This window comes from Ursus arctos, unplaced genomic scaffold (assembly GCF_023065955.2).
Source record: "Ursus arctos isolate Adak ecotype North America unplaced genomic scaffold, UrsArc2.0 scaffold_28, whole genome shotgun sequence".
Taxonomy (NCBI): domain Eukaryota; kingdom Metazoa; phylum Chordata; class Mammalia; order Carnivora; family Ursidae; genus Ursus; species Ursus arctos.
In genome coordinates, this window is record NW_026622963.1 from 27,967,425 (window position 1) to 27,979,801 (window position 12,377).

Consider the following 12,377-nt stretch of genomic DNA (forward strand, 5'->3'; position numbering starts at 1 on the left):
TCATTGAACTGTGCAGTACCCTTTCCCCCAACAAACAGCTCCTGCATCACTCCATAAGAGAGTCAGAGTTAGCCTTTGAAGACTTGTCTTGCAGACATCAGGAGAGCCTACTTAGGGCTGGTCAGAGAAGCTAATGTCAACCAATACAGGAACTGTGACCAAATCTAGTCAAGTAAGGAGACATTTGTCTTTTATCCCTTCTCTAAGTCCTCAACACTAAGTAGCCAGAGCTTAGAAGAAGGGATGGGTGAGGGTATGAAGGGGTAGGACTCTTTTTTTTCTTTTTCTTTTTTTTAAGATTTTATTTGAGAGAGAGGGCACGAGCGCACATGAGCTTGGGGATGGCAGAGGGAGAGGGAGAAGCAGACTCCCTGCTGAGCAGGGAGCCCAATGTGGGGCTCAATCCCAGGACCTGGGATCATGACTTGAGCGCAAGGCAGACACTTAGCCAGCTGAGCCACCCAGGCACCCCTGAAGGGGTAGAACTCTTGAGCACCTCAAAATGATAGGTTTTCTGTGTACTAGGGCACAGCCTGTCACCCTCCAAGAGTGACCTGGCAGTCAGCAGAGGCAGGGGAGACCTTGTGACATTCAGTAGGGGAAAGAAAGGTGGCCCCTAGAGTCATAAGTTAGCATACTTCAAGGGGGCTATGTATATAGAAGATGCTAAGAACAAGCATTTGAAAGCATTCTCTGTTTTTGTCTAGTAAAGCATTAAGGTTCTACCATTTTCTTGAAAATTTTACTTTCCTTCTCTAATCACAGGAAGCACTATCTTATTATGGAGGAATTGCTTTCTCCATCAGAGGGTCCGAGAGATATGAAAGAGTTGGATCCACAGGACCTAGGATCCCTGGAGATGTCAGGATCTTTACTGGGTGACTAAAGGGCCTATTTAGTGGAAGCGGAAGTGCATTCTTTTTTTTTTTTTTTTTTTTAAAGATTTTATTTATTTATTTGACAGAGAGAGACAGCCAGCGAGAGAGGGAACACAAGCAGGGGGAGTGGGAGAGGAAGAAGCAGGCTCCCAGCAGAGAAGCCCGATATGGGGCTCGATCCCAGAACTCCAGGATCACGCCCCGAGCCGAAGGCAGATGCTCAATGACTGCGCCACCCAGGCACCCCCGGAAGTGCATTCTTTGGTGAATTATTTACTGTTTCTTTTCTTTTCTTTAAAAAAGATTTTCTTTATTTGAGAGAAAGCACGGGTGGGGTAAAGAGCAGAGGGAGAAGCAGACTTGAGCAGGGTGAGGAACAGAGGGAGGAGGAGAAGCAGACTCTTCTGCTGAGCAGGGAGCCCAATGTGGGGCTCGATCCTGGGACTCCAGGATCGTGACCTGAGCTGAAGGCAGACGCTTAACTGACTGAGCCACCCAGGTGCCCCTATTTACTGTTTCTTTAGGAAAATCTTTTTGAATTGCTCTCAGTACTCTTAAAAAATATTCACCGTAGGAGAGTAGAAAGAAGAAAATAACCATGATCCCAGTGCTTAGCAGAATCATCAATGAACATCTCAGTGTATATTCTTCCAGTCTTTTCTAAGCTGTTCATGTTGTGTTTTACACAGTTGACTCATACTGCAGAAACACTTTTGCCAACATCTTTTGAAATTTACCATAATAATAACTTGAGCATTTTTTCATGTTTCCAAGTATATGACCATATTTTTTTTTTTAAGATTTTATTTATTTATTCGACAGAGATAGAGACAGCTAGCGAGAGAGGGAACACAAGCAGGGGGAGTGGGAGAGGAAGAAGCAGGCTCATAGCAGAGGAGCCTGATGTGGGGCTCGATCCCATAACGCCGGGATCACGCCCTGAGCTGAAGGCAGACGCTTAACTGCTGTGCCACCCAGGCGCCCCAATATATGACCATATTTTTAAAAAATATTTTATTGTTAAATAATCTCTACACCCAATGTGGGACTTGAACTCACAACCCTGAAACCAAGAGTCCCATCCTCCACCAACTGAGCCAGCCAGGCGCCCTGACCATAACATTATTTTTGAGGGTTCCATAGTACTCCATTTAAAAGATGCAACATAATTTAGGGTATTTAATGTCCTCTTGGTGGGCATTCAGAAAGGTTCTAGTTTTTGATATTGAGAGATGACTATTACTTCTCCTTACTTGGTGTAACCAAGTGAGATCAAGTTGAGAAAGGGGCATAGACTTGGTGCAGTGAGACCAGGGAGAGACATAGAACATCCAGGGCTCTGGAGAACTCTTGGCGACACTTCTCCATGCACTTTCGTGTCCATGTGAGAGTCAGACCATGTGCAGCCTGTGGTCATCCTGTCTGTAAGGTGAGGGGGTTGGTCCCATGATTTCTTTGGTCATTTCCATGTTTGTGAATTGTTGACCAGTTGACCGATCTTCAAGTTCTCATCTAGTGTGCCTTAACCTACCCCAGCGTGCTTCCTCCTCTGTGAAATGGGAATAGAAATGCCCTTCTCAGGGGACATTACCATTAAAAACAGTGGTCGGGTGATCATTGAACACCAGATTATTTTACAGGCTTGTACCAAACCCAGCAATCTCTCTTGTCGAGCTCCAGAGTTACCAAAATATTCTTGTCTAACAGCAAAGGGATGGCAAAAATTGTGCGCCTCCCTGTATGTTTTGTTTCTGTTTTTTTCCCACATGCCCATGTGATTTCAACTCTGAGGCTCTTCCCTGGCACCGTTCCCCTGGGGGCCACTTAGCGCCAGTGAGCAGGAGCAGCGGGACCAAGGCAGGTGCAAGAGGCTGCGGAAGAGCAGCTTCCGGAGCTCTTCCGGTCTGCATCCGTGTAGAACTGAAAGTCGAGGTAGGAAATACAGAGGTTGATGGGGAGGCAGATGACGGGGAAGGTCCATGTGCTGACATCCAGGACGGGCCACCATGGACAGTCCGATCCAGGCCAGGCTGTGGTGCAGGGCAGTGCACCTGCACAGGGCCGGGTGGGTGACCGACATCATGTGACAGCCTCCAGAGTAGTCTGTGTAGAGTCCTTAGCTCAGGGCGTTGAAATGGGGGAAACTGGCAAGAGAAGAGGACTTTTCCCGCCTCGAGGCTGCCGGTAGCTGCTGTCCCGCCCATGCCAGGTGGGATGGCCCCAACCATGGCTCTGAGCCACGTGCTGGCAACGCTGATCCTCTTCGACGGGGTATAGCATCAGGTATGCAGCAAAATGTGGGACACCCTCAGGGCTCCCAGGAGTGGGTTCACCCCCCCAGGTTGGAAGGGCAGCTCCTGGAACAGCACAGCAAGTGGCCAAGGACACTGCCGGCCACAGGCTGCTCTGTCCACGAACCAGAGGTCTGTTTTTTTGTCCTATTCATGTTTAAGTTCAGTGGCGCCTCAAAAGACTGATGGATGGAGTTGGTGGCACAGGAAGCAAGGCCTGTTCCGACAAAAGGAAGGAGGAAGCGGGGCCAGTCAAATCCGGCTGAGAGCTGTGAGTTCGGTTTTGGTCAGCGGAGCCAAAATTCCTGGCAAATCATCCAGCTGCAGCTTCAGGTCTCCCCACTGCTTTCTGGAAGCTGGTTCCAGTTCTAGCAGTTCTCTTCCCTTTAGTTTTCTTTCCTTTTTTTTTTGTTTTTAAAGATTTTATTTATTTATTTGACAGAGAGAGAGACAGCCAGCGAGAGAGGGAACACAAGCAGGGGGAGTGGCAGAGGAAGAAGCAGGCTCATAGAGGAGGAGCCTGATGTGGGGCTCGATCCCAGAACGCCGGGATCACGCCCTGAGCCGAAGGCAGACGCTTAACCGCTGTGCCACCCTTTAGTTTTCTGGACAGAGGCCGGCTGGGGGGCGGAAGAGGTCTCCTGTCCTAGATGTCTGCTGTGGCCTGACCCGAAGGGTGTTTTTTCCAGGAAGGGAAATGGTGCTGGTTCTGGCTTCCGTTTTACTTGCTGGTTGAGGCTTTTGTCCAGTTGTGTGACATGCAGGTGCTTGAAGAAGGTCAAGTGCTGAAGTGTCACCTGCGGCTTGTGGACGATCCTGAAAAGACACAGCGTGTGAGGGGATTCCTGCATTGCCCTTTTTTCTGGAAACCCAACACATCCTCTGACCCAGCCTGTTAGGAGGCGTGAGGAGAGAATGGGGGGGGGATACAGCCGTAGCACCCGAGTCTGGCTGCTCCCTGGGGTCCCCGTGCCCTCTCTCCTTGTGGCTGCCGGACACTGCCATCTTCCTTTTCCTGAACTTTCACTTCTATGGCTAATCTTCTGTGCCCGGCAAGGGCACACCACGTAGGGGAGACAGCATGAGCCACGGTCCAAAGGCAGGCAGCATCCCGGTCTCTTCGGCAACATTTTCACAAACCATCTCTAGGGCCTGATTTACTCACAGTCCCAGCCCCCTTCCTGGGGGTCTTTTCGCGTGCGCAGGTGGGGCTGACCCAGGTCCCTGCTCGTCCTCGCAGAAGCTGGCTTAGTGCTTCAAAGAGGACAGAGGTGGCGGCTAGTGCCACTGATGGTTCCTGGAGCACGGATCGAGGAGGGCCTCTGGGATCTGCATAGCCACCCAGCTTTCCCACGTCGACCAAGGACAAAGTCAAGGGACAAGATCACACAGGGGTCAGTGGGCTTTAGTGATTGAGCAGAGGGTATGTCATTAAAACATTTTTTTTCCTGATAATGAGTTATAAATTTTTATTGTGGAAAATTTTTTATTACGGGGAAAAAGATCAAATGGTAGAAGAACAAAAATAAAAAGGACGGTATAAAGAGATTCTGGGGGCTCCTGGGTCGCTCAGTCAGTTAAGCGTCTGCCTTCGACTCAGGTCATGATCCCGGGGTCCTGGGGTTGGAACCCTTCTCCCTCTTCTCCTCTGTGGCTCCCCCTGCTTGTGCTCTTTCACTCACTCTCTCCTCTCTCTCAAATAAATAGATACATACATAAATAAATAAATATTAAAAAAAAGAGAGAGATTCTGAAAGCTTTCCCCCCTAGAAGTAATAGGATCTGTTTGACTGTTTGACATGAAATTCCTTATTTAAAAGATTTTATTAATTTGAGAGAGCACAAGCAGAGGGTGGGAAGGGCAGAGGGAGAAGCAGACTCCCCACTGAGTTGGGAGCCTGACTGGGAATGACTTGACTGTTGAGGGTTGGAATCATCTGGAAGTGTCTTCATTCACACATCCAGTGGGTGATTCTAGATGATGGCTGGGACTTCTCCTTGGCTGTTAGCTGGAACTAATACAGGTAATCTCTCCATATAGACTAGCTTGGGCTTCCTCAAAACAGGGCCGCTGGATTCCAAGAGAGAGTATCCCAAGAGATAGGAAGTAGAAACTTGCCGGTGTCTTAGGAGACTGGACATGGTCATAGTGTCATTTTGCTGTATTCTGTTGGTCAAGGACTAATAGAACCCGGATTCAACATGGACCCTACATCTTGATTGGAACAATGGGAAAGAATCTGTAGCTCAGTGATTAAGAGGTGAGGGTCTGGGTTCATAGCTCCCTTCCATTGTCATTGGCTGTGTGATCTTAGCCAAGTTCATTGTGATAGAAACTACTGTTCAGCAGTATCTGCTTCTCTTCTTCTCTTTCTGGGAGCACGAATAGGCTATTCCCCAGCCCCTTGCATCTAGGTGGGCCTGAGAGACTAGTTTTGACTAGTGGACTGTGAGCAGAAGTGTCACCGGTCACACTGAGTTCAGGGGAGGAAGAGCCACGGGTTTTCTCGCTCTCTCCCTGTTGCTTGCTGTCTCACTGCAGGGGATCAAGTGGCGGCTCAGTGTAGGAGGTGGGGGAGTCACAATACAGAAGGAGCCTGGGTCCCTGAGTGATGGCCAGAGTAAGTCCTTTGTTTCATGCCCTCTGCCAGCAGGGATGTGGGGGAGACGTAGGCTTTGACTGTGTTAAGTCACTGAGGTTTTGGGTTTTTTTTTGTGATAGTGGTTAGCCTACCCTGACCAACACATTACCCAACCTCTCTGAGCCTGTTTCCTTGCCTGTAAAGTGTCGTATTAGCTGTAGCTATCTTTGGGTGCCCTGCAAATGAAGTGAAATAATTTATTGTACAGCACCCCGCCCATCGTAGGTGCCCAGTGGGTGTTAGCTCTGGTTATTGAGTGTGACTGCCAGGTTGAAGAGGGGCAGGTGTGTGTGTGGAGGGGTGGGGTCTAGCAGGAATGGGACAGTAGGACTGCTGTCATCGCCGTCATCATCATCATCGTTGTCATCACAGTCATCATCGTCAACATGGCGCCCACTGTTTACTGAACACCTGCTTGGGCCAGGCTCTATCCTAGGGATGCTTTACCTGTATTCATTTCAGTTCCCCGAGGCAGATATTCTTCATCTTGCTGTGGAGATGGGGACCCTGGGGCCCCAGGGCTGCCACGGAAGCTGTTTGAAGTCACCAGCAGGCTTTTAAACTCAGGGCTCCCCGACCTCAAAGCCTGACTTGTTTTACTGCAGGGATGACACCTCATGCATTTTTGGGAAATGTGACATGTATTTAAAGAAAAAAAATGAGGCCTCCACCCACCTGCCGTCTCATCGGGGAAGTGGCGTGTTTTCCCTTTGAGATTTTCTCTACTTCTAGCTGCAAGGGTTTGCTTTTGTCCATTAATCTTTTAGCAGATAGCTTGCCTGCAAATGTGGACGGCCCCTGCTTCTTTCCCTTCCCCAGGGTCCTCTTGCTTTTCTGTTTTGTTTGAACTCTGTAGGCTCTGTGTGGACTCGGTCAGTGGAGAAGGGGACTGGATCTCCAGAACAAAGCCCATGTCTGAGTCCTGAAAGTCTCTCTTCGGCTGGAGGCCTCCTGTGAGTGGAGCAGATGTTTTAAAGCCCTCTCAGTGACACTGATAACTCAGGGTGGGATTATAACACCAAAGTGGCTTTCTTTCTTTCTTTTTTCTCTGTGTCACTTGCCGAAAGCAACTTGCATTTCCACAAGAATAAGAGAGGCTTGGTGAAGCTTTGTGCTGGGTGCTTAAAATCCTCCTACTAGATTTATTCCACGAACCAGTGATTAATGCCTCTAAGCAACTACGTTTTCCCTCTTCCTTCTCTTTGAGATAGCAGTTTTGGCTTTAGCAACATACCCTGCTGCATAGACCAGTAGATCTGCAGGTGTGGATTCGGTCACTGGCATCGTGGGGGTGTCCCTGGACCCCGTTTGCGTTTTCATTAGGAAGACAGCTCTAATGGCCACCGTGAGGTTGCCCCCACTTGCAGTGTGCTGAGCCCAGACAGGCAAAGACAACGGTTTATGACATAGTTCACCTACGCTGCTCCTCTTCTGGCTCGGACAGAACTTTCAACACCAGCTGCTTCTTTCTTCATTTTTATCTCATGGGTAGTTTTTCTACTGAAAGCCATACAAAGGGCAAGGGGGATAAAACCGGCTTCTACCCTTCTGATTATCTTTGAAATATCTATGAATGTGTTGGGGGGAATTAAACCTTGATCACTTGGTGCTGGAACAGTGGGTAAAGTTGATTTTCTTCTACATTATTATTATTATTAATAATATTATATTGTTGTAGTTATTATAGGATATTGTAAGAATTCTGGGGCAATGAAACTTTGAGAACTATTCTGTTCTTTAACAATGCTTCTCAAGATGAAGACAAAAAGAAGTTGTGTGGCTGTTTAGGAAGTCACACAAGATGGCGCCAGAGAGCCAGAGAGGAGATGGGTTTGCTTCCAGGGACAGGAAAGGTGGGAGTGGAAGGGACAGCCAGTGGGTGACAGACACTGTTCCTGAGAGATGGCATCTTGGATGCGGTGAAGCAAGGGCGCTAACCGTCGCCTCTGCACATTCTCACAGCCCAGTCTGTCTTCACAAAGCCTTTTCACGAGCTTTTCAGCCCGGGTGCCATCTTCTAGCTGAAATATGTGGACGAGGCCGGTTGGCCCTGAGCTGTGGAGGGAGAGCCAGGGAAAAGGCAGCAGGAGCAGAGGCTCAGGAATGAGCACGTGCCCAGTAGTGCCTCTGCGGGGTGCACGGCCATCGCCAGAGACGGAGAGCAGGAACAGCCACAAGGGAGGGTGGAGAGGAGAAGGCCTCCTTCTCCTCCCCGGGCCCCCAATTTTTCAACTAGAGAATGGAGGACTTGATTTTTAAGAAATTGGGGCCAAAAAAAAATTGTGGCAAAATAGGGCGCCTGGCTGGCTCAGTCAGTAGAGCATGCGACTCTTGATCTCTGGTTCATGAGTTCGAGCCCCGTGTTGGGTGTACAGATTACTCAAAAAGATAAATAAAAACTTAAAAAAAAAAAAAAAAGAAATGGCGGTGAAATATACATAACATGAAACTTAGCATTGTAAGTTTCTCATTATGGTAAAATATATAACATAACATTTAGCATCCTGTTTTTAAGTGTAGAGTTCAGTGAGATTAGCTGCATTTGCATTGCTGTGGGGCCGGCACCACCATTCCTCTCTGCCCCCATTTGATACTAACTCCGGCCTCCCCCTCCCCGGCCCCTGGCAGCCGCCGCTCTGCCCTCCGTGTCTGCGAGTTTGACTGCTTCGATGTACACAGATCTCTTTGAGTCTCTGCTCTCAGTCCTCTTGGGTAGATAGCCAGAAGTGGCAGTGGGGGATTGAACGGTAATGCTATCTTTATTTTTTTGAGGAACTGCCATACTCTTGGCCACAAGGGTTCCAAATTCCCCACATCCTCACAACACCTGTCACTTTCTGTTCTTATTTTTGATCTTTGATGATAGCCATTCGAATGGTGTGAAGCGGTTTTGATGAGCATTTCCTGGAGAACTTAGTTGTAATTAATTATAATTTTTTTTTAAGCCGCAGGAACTTTCTGCAGTCCAGAGCTTGTGCGGTGTGGCCTGGTGGGTCAGGGCACGGGAGCCGGTGTGTGACGGCCTGAGGGAGAATCCCAGCGCCCTCATGAGTGGGCTGTATGATGCTGGCGAGTCACAGCCGCTCTGAGCCTCAGTGTCTTTACCTGTTGGGTGGGGTTCATCATTCCTCCTTCCGCAGAGGTTGGCTGGAAGAATATACCAGGTGAGATGTGAAAAGCTCTCAACACAATTCCTGGTATGCAGGAAGTGCTCAGAAATGGTAGCCGTGTATACAGAAGCCCAGTGCATGAAGCGGTTAACTAGGGTTGATGTAGCCTTCCAGCCCCTTTCCTTAACACCTGCTCTCCCCCACATAGCTGACATCCTGCTCCCATGTGCGGCATCTCCAGCAGAGAGGAGCCCGCTTTGAGCCCTGCACCGAGTAGTTTCTAGGGTTCCTCTCCGTGCTGGAGTCCAAGTCAATCACTGGAACTCAGTCGCTTCTCGAGTCTTGGTGAGAAGAAATAATGTCATTAGCATCACTGTCGGCCCTTGGGAGCCCGGGGTCCAGCCCTGGAGGCTCAGTTAGGAGAAGACCGAGTAGGACACCTGGGTGAGCCTGGAGCTTCTGTCTGCCCAGCTCAACTTCTTCTGGAAGAGACTCCTCCGTGGAGGTAAGAAGGTCTGCTGCCTCTGGGAATTTGAGCCAGTGGGCTTCATGACGATGCAGAGTGTTATCATTACTGAGAACATGGAAGGATGTTTGGAGGAAAGGGGATGTCTTGAACTTTCTTAAGTGTGCTCGCCCTTTGTAATTTGAACAGTGCAAGAAGTATTTTGTACTAGAGAGCAACAAGTTCACCAATAAGTCAGGAAACTTAGGAGGAGAGAGAGGCCGGGGCAGGACACGGGTCCCTGTTTTTCCCCAAGGAGCCGGTGGTAACTTTGCAGGATGACTGGGTTTTGGCTCCCCGCCAGGAGTTTCTGTTTCTGCGCAGGAACAAGCCTTACAGAAAGGCTTGGTAGATCTGCACAGGGCTGGTGCAGAGCTGCTGAAACAGGCAGGCTCTCCGAGGAGGCTTGCGCTGGGGAGGCCGGGCTATGGGGCAGGAGCAGAGAGGTGAAGGGAAGGCCTGGCTCAGAAGGAGGGGCCGAGACTAGGTCTGAGCTGGTGAGATTTCAGAGGGTACCAGAGCTGCCCGAGGTGGCGATGCTGCAAAGAAATTCTTCCTGGGGAAAGAGTTGCGGCAGAAATTTCCTCAGTTATCTGCTGAGGAGTAGGGCCTGGGAGACACTTTCTGGCATACAACAGCTATTTACGGAGCACTGCTTTTCGTCCTGGAAGGCCCAGTAGTGAAGCAGTCAACTTAGACTCAAGTCAGGGTCATGGGGACTCACGCCGGGCTGGTCAGGGAGTACAGCCTGGAGGAGGTGATGTGTGAGCTGGGCCTTGAGGGATGCATAGAGGTTTAGATGAACCATGGAGCGAGGGGCAGAGTTGGGACAGAGGGCAGCTAGGTGTGTAGGTCGAGGCAGAGGAAATAGTATGTGCAAAGCTCTAATGGTGACTGTGGTGTGGGACGATCTGAGAACCTCGCAGGGCTGCAGTGGAAGGTTTCCTGTGGCGGTTGTGTAGGTCTAAGTTGAAGTTGAAGGAGGAAACAGAGCAAGGTTGTGCTAAGCCTTTTAGTCTCATAAGCCTCGTGAGGGAGTTTGAGCTTATCCAGAGGACAGTGGGGAGCCAATGGAGGGTGTGAAGCAGAGGGGCGACATGGATAGGATGTGCCTTTTTGATAAAGGACTCTGTGGAGACTGGACGGGTGAGGGCAAGACGTGAGTCAGGTGCCCATATTGCCCTCCTCCACTCCAGGCTGACTCTATTCCAGAGTAGAAGGGGAGGTCGGAGCTAAGGTGATGGAAGTAGAAAGGAGAGGAATGTAAAGTGCTTTTTTGCACTGCACAACTCCAGGGGGCACCATTCTCACAGACTACAGCATTAATTTGGACAGTGCACATCCCATACAACCCTCTGCGGCATCCCTGAGCGAACAGATTGAGGACTGAAGAGGATCAAAAGACAAATGACGGTGGTTGATTGAACATGTGGGAAGGAAGAGAGAAGAGTCAGAGGTGACTCCCAGGCTTCTGACTTCCATAAGGGATTAGGGGATATTGGTGCCATCAGTGAGTCTGAGGACACCACAAAGGAGCAGGTTTGGGAGAAGTGACTAGGAGAAACTGGGCAAGCAGTGGGAAGCAAGGACCTTGAGGGTGTGGGCACAAAGCCCTGGAGAGCAGGGACTCTTCCCACCTTGTGGCTCCTAGCTGGGCATATGGTGGCCTCCCCTAACTCCCCAGGGGCTGATCCAGGCTCCTGAAGACAGTTAGTATTAGTGTTCGACATGGTGGGTAGCTTTGGGGTCAAGAACCAGCAGCAGGGCGAAAAATGCTGCACCAGAGCCCTCAAGGGACATCCTACATTGTCTCCATGGTGACCCCAAACAAACAGAGAACCCAAGAGGGTATCGGGTCATTATAAGGCCACTCACACTACTGCCAGGACAGATGCTTAAAAGGAAAACCCAAAAAACCTGGTGGTGGAACTGAACTCGTCTTTCTTTCTTTCTTTCTTTCTTTCTTTCTTTCTTTCTTTCTTTCTTCCTTCCTTCCTTCCTTCCTTCCTTCCTTCCTTCCTTCCTTCCTTCTTCCTTCCTTCCTTCCTTCCTTCCTTCCTTCCTTCCTTCCTCCTTCCTTCCTTCCTTCCTTCCTTCCTTCCTTCCTTCCTTCCTTCCTTCCTCCTTCCTCCTTCCTTCCTTCCTTCCTTCCTTCCTTCCTTCCTTCCTTCCTTCCTCCTTCCTTCCTTCCTTCCTCCTTCCTCCTTCCTTCCTTCCTTCCTTCCTTCCTTCCTTCCTTCCTTCCTCCTTCCTCCTTCCTTCCTTCCTTCCTTCCTTCCTTCCTTCCTTCCTTCCTCCTTCCTCCTTCCTTCCTTCCTTCCTTCCTTCCTTCCTTCCTCCTTCCTTCCTTCCTTCCTCCTTCCTTCCTTCCTTCCTTCCTTCCTTCCTTCCTTCCTTCCTTCCTCCTTCTTCCTTCCTTCCTTCCTTCCTTCCTTCCTTCCTCCTTCCTTCCTTCCTTCCTTCCTCCTTCCTCCTTCCTTCCTCCTTCCTTCCTTCCTTCCTTCCTTCCTTCCTTCCTTCCTCCTTCCTTCCTTCCTTCCTTCCTTCCTTCCTTCCTTCCTCCTTCCTTCCTTCCTTCCTTCCTCCTTCCTTCCTTCCTTCCTTCCTCCTTCCTCCTTCCTTCCTCCTTCCTTCCTTCCTTCCTTCCTTCCTTCCTTCCTTCTTCCTTCCTTCCTTCCTTCCTTCCTTCCTTCCTTCCTCCTTCTTCCTTCCTTCCTTCCTTCCTTCCTTCCTTCCTCCTTCCTTCCTCCTTCCTCCTTCCTTCCTTCCTTCCTTCCTCCTTCCTTCCTTCCTTCCTTCCTTCCTTCCTTCCTTCCTTCCTTCCTCCTTCCTCCTTCCTTCCTTCCTTCCTTCCTCCTTCCTTCCTTCCTTCCTTCCTTCCTTCCTCCTTCCTTCCTTCCTTCCTTCCTTCCTTCCTTCCTTCCTCCTTCCTTCCTTCCTTCCTTCCTTCC

The 12,377-nt window shown here is 49.7% G+C and overlaps 1 pseudogene; it reads right to left on the reverse strand.

Annotated features, from left to right (window-relative positions):
• Nucleotides 1-2,658: 2,658 nt before the first annotated feature.
• On the reverse strand, nucleotides 2,659-10,234 carry LOC113263564 (protoheme IX farnesyltransferase, mitochondrial-like; annotated as a pseudogene).
• Between the last annotated feature and the right edge of the window lie 2,143 nt (nucleotides 10,235-12,377).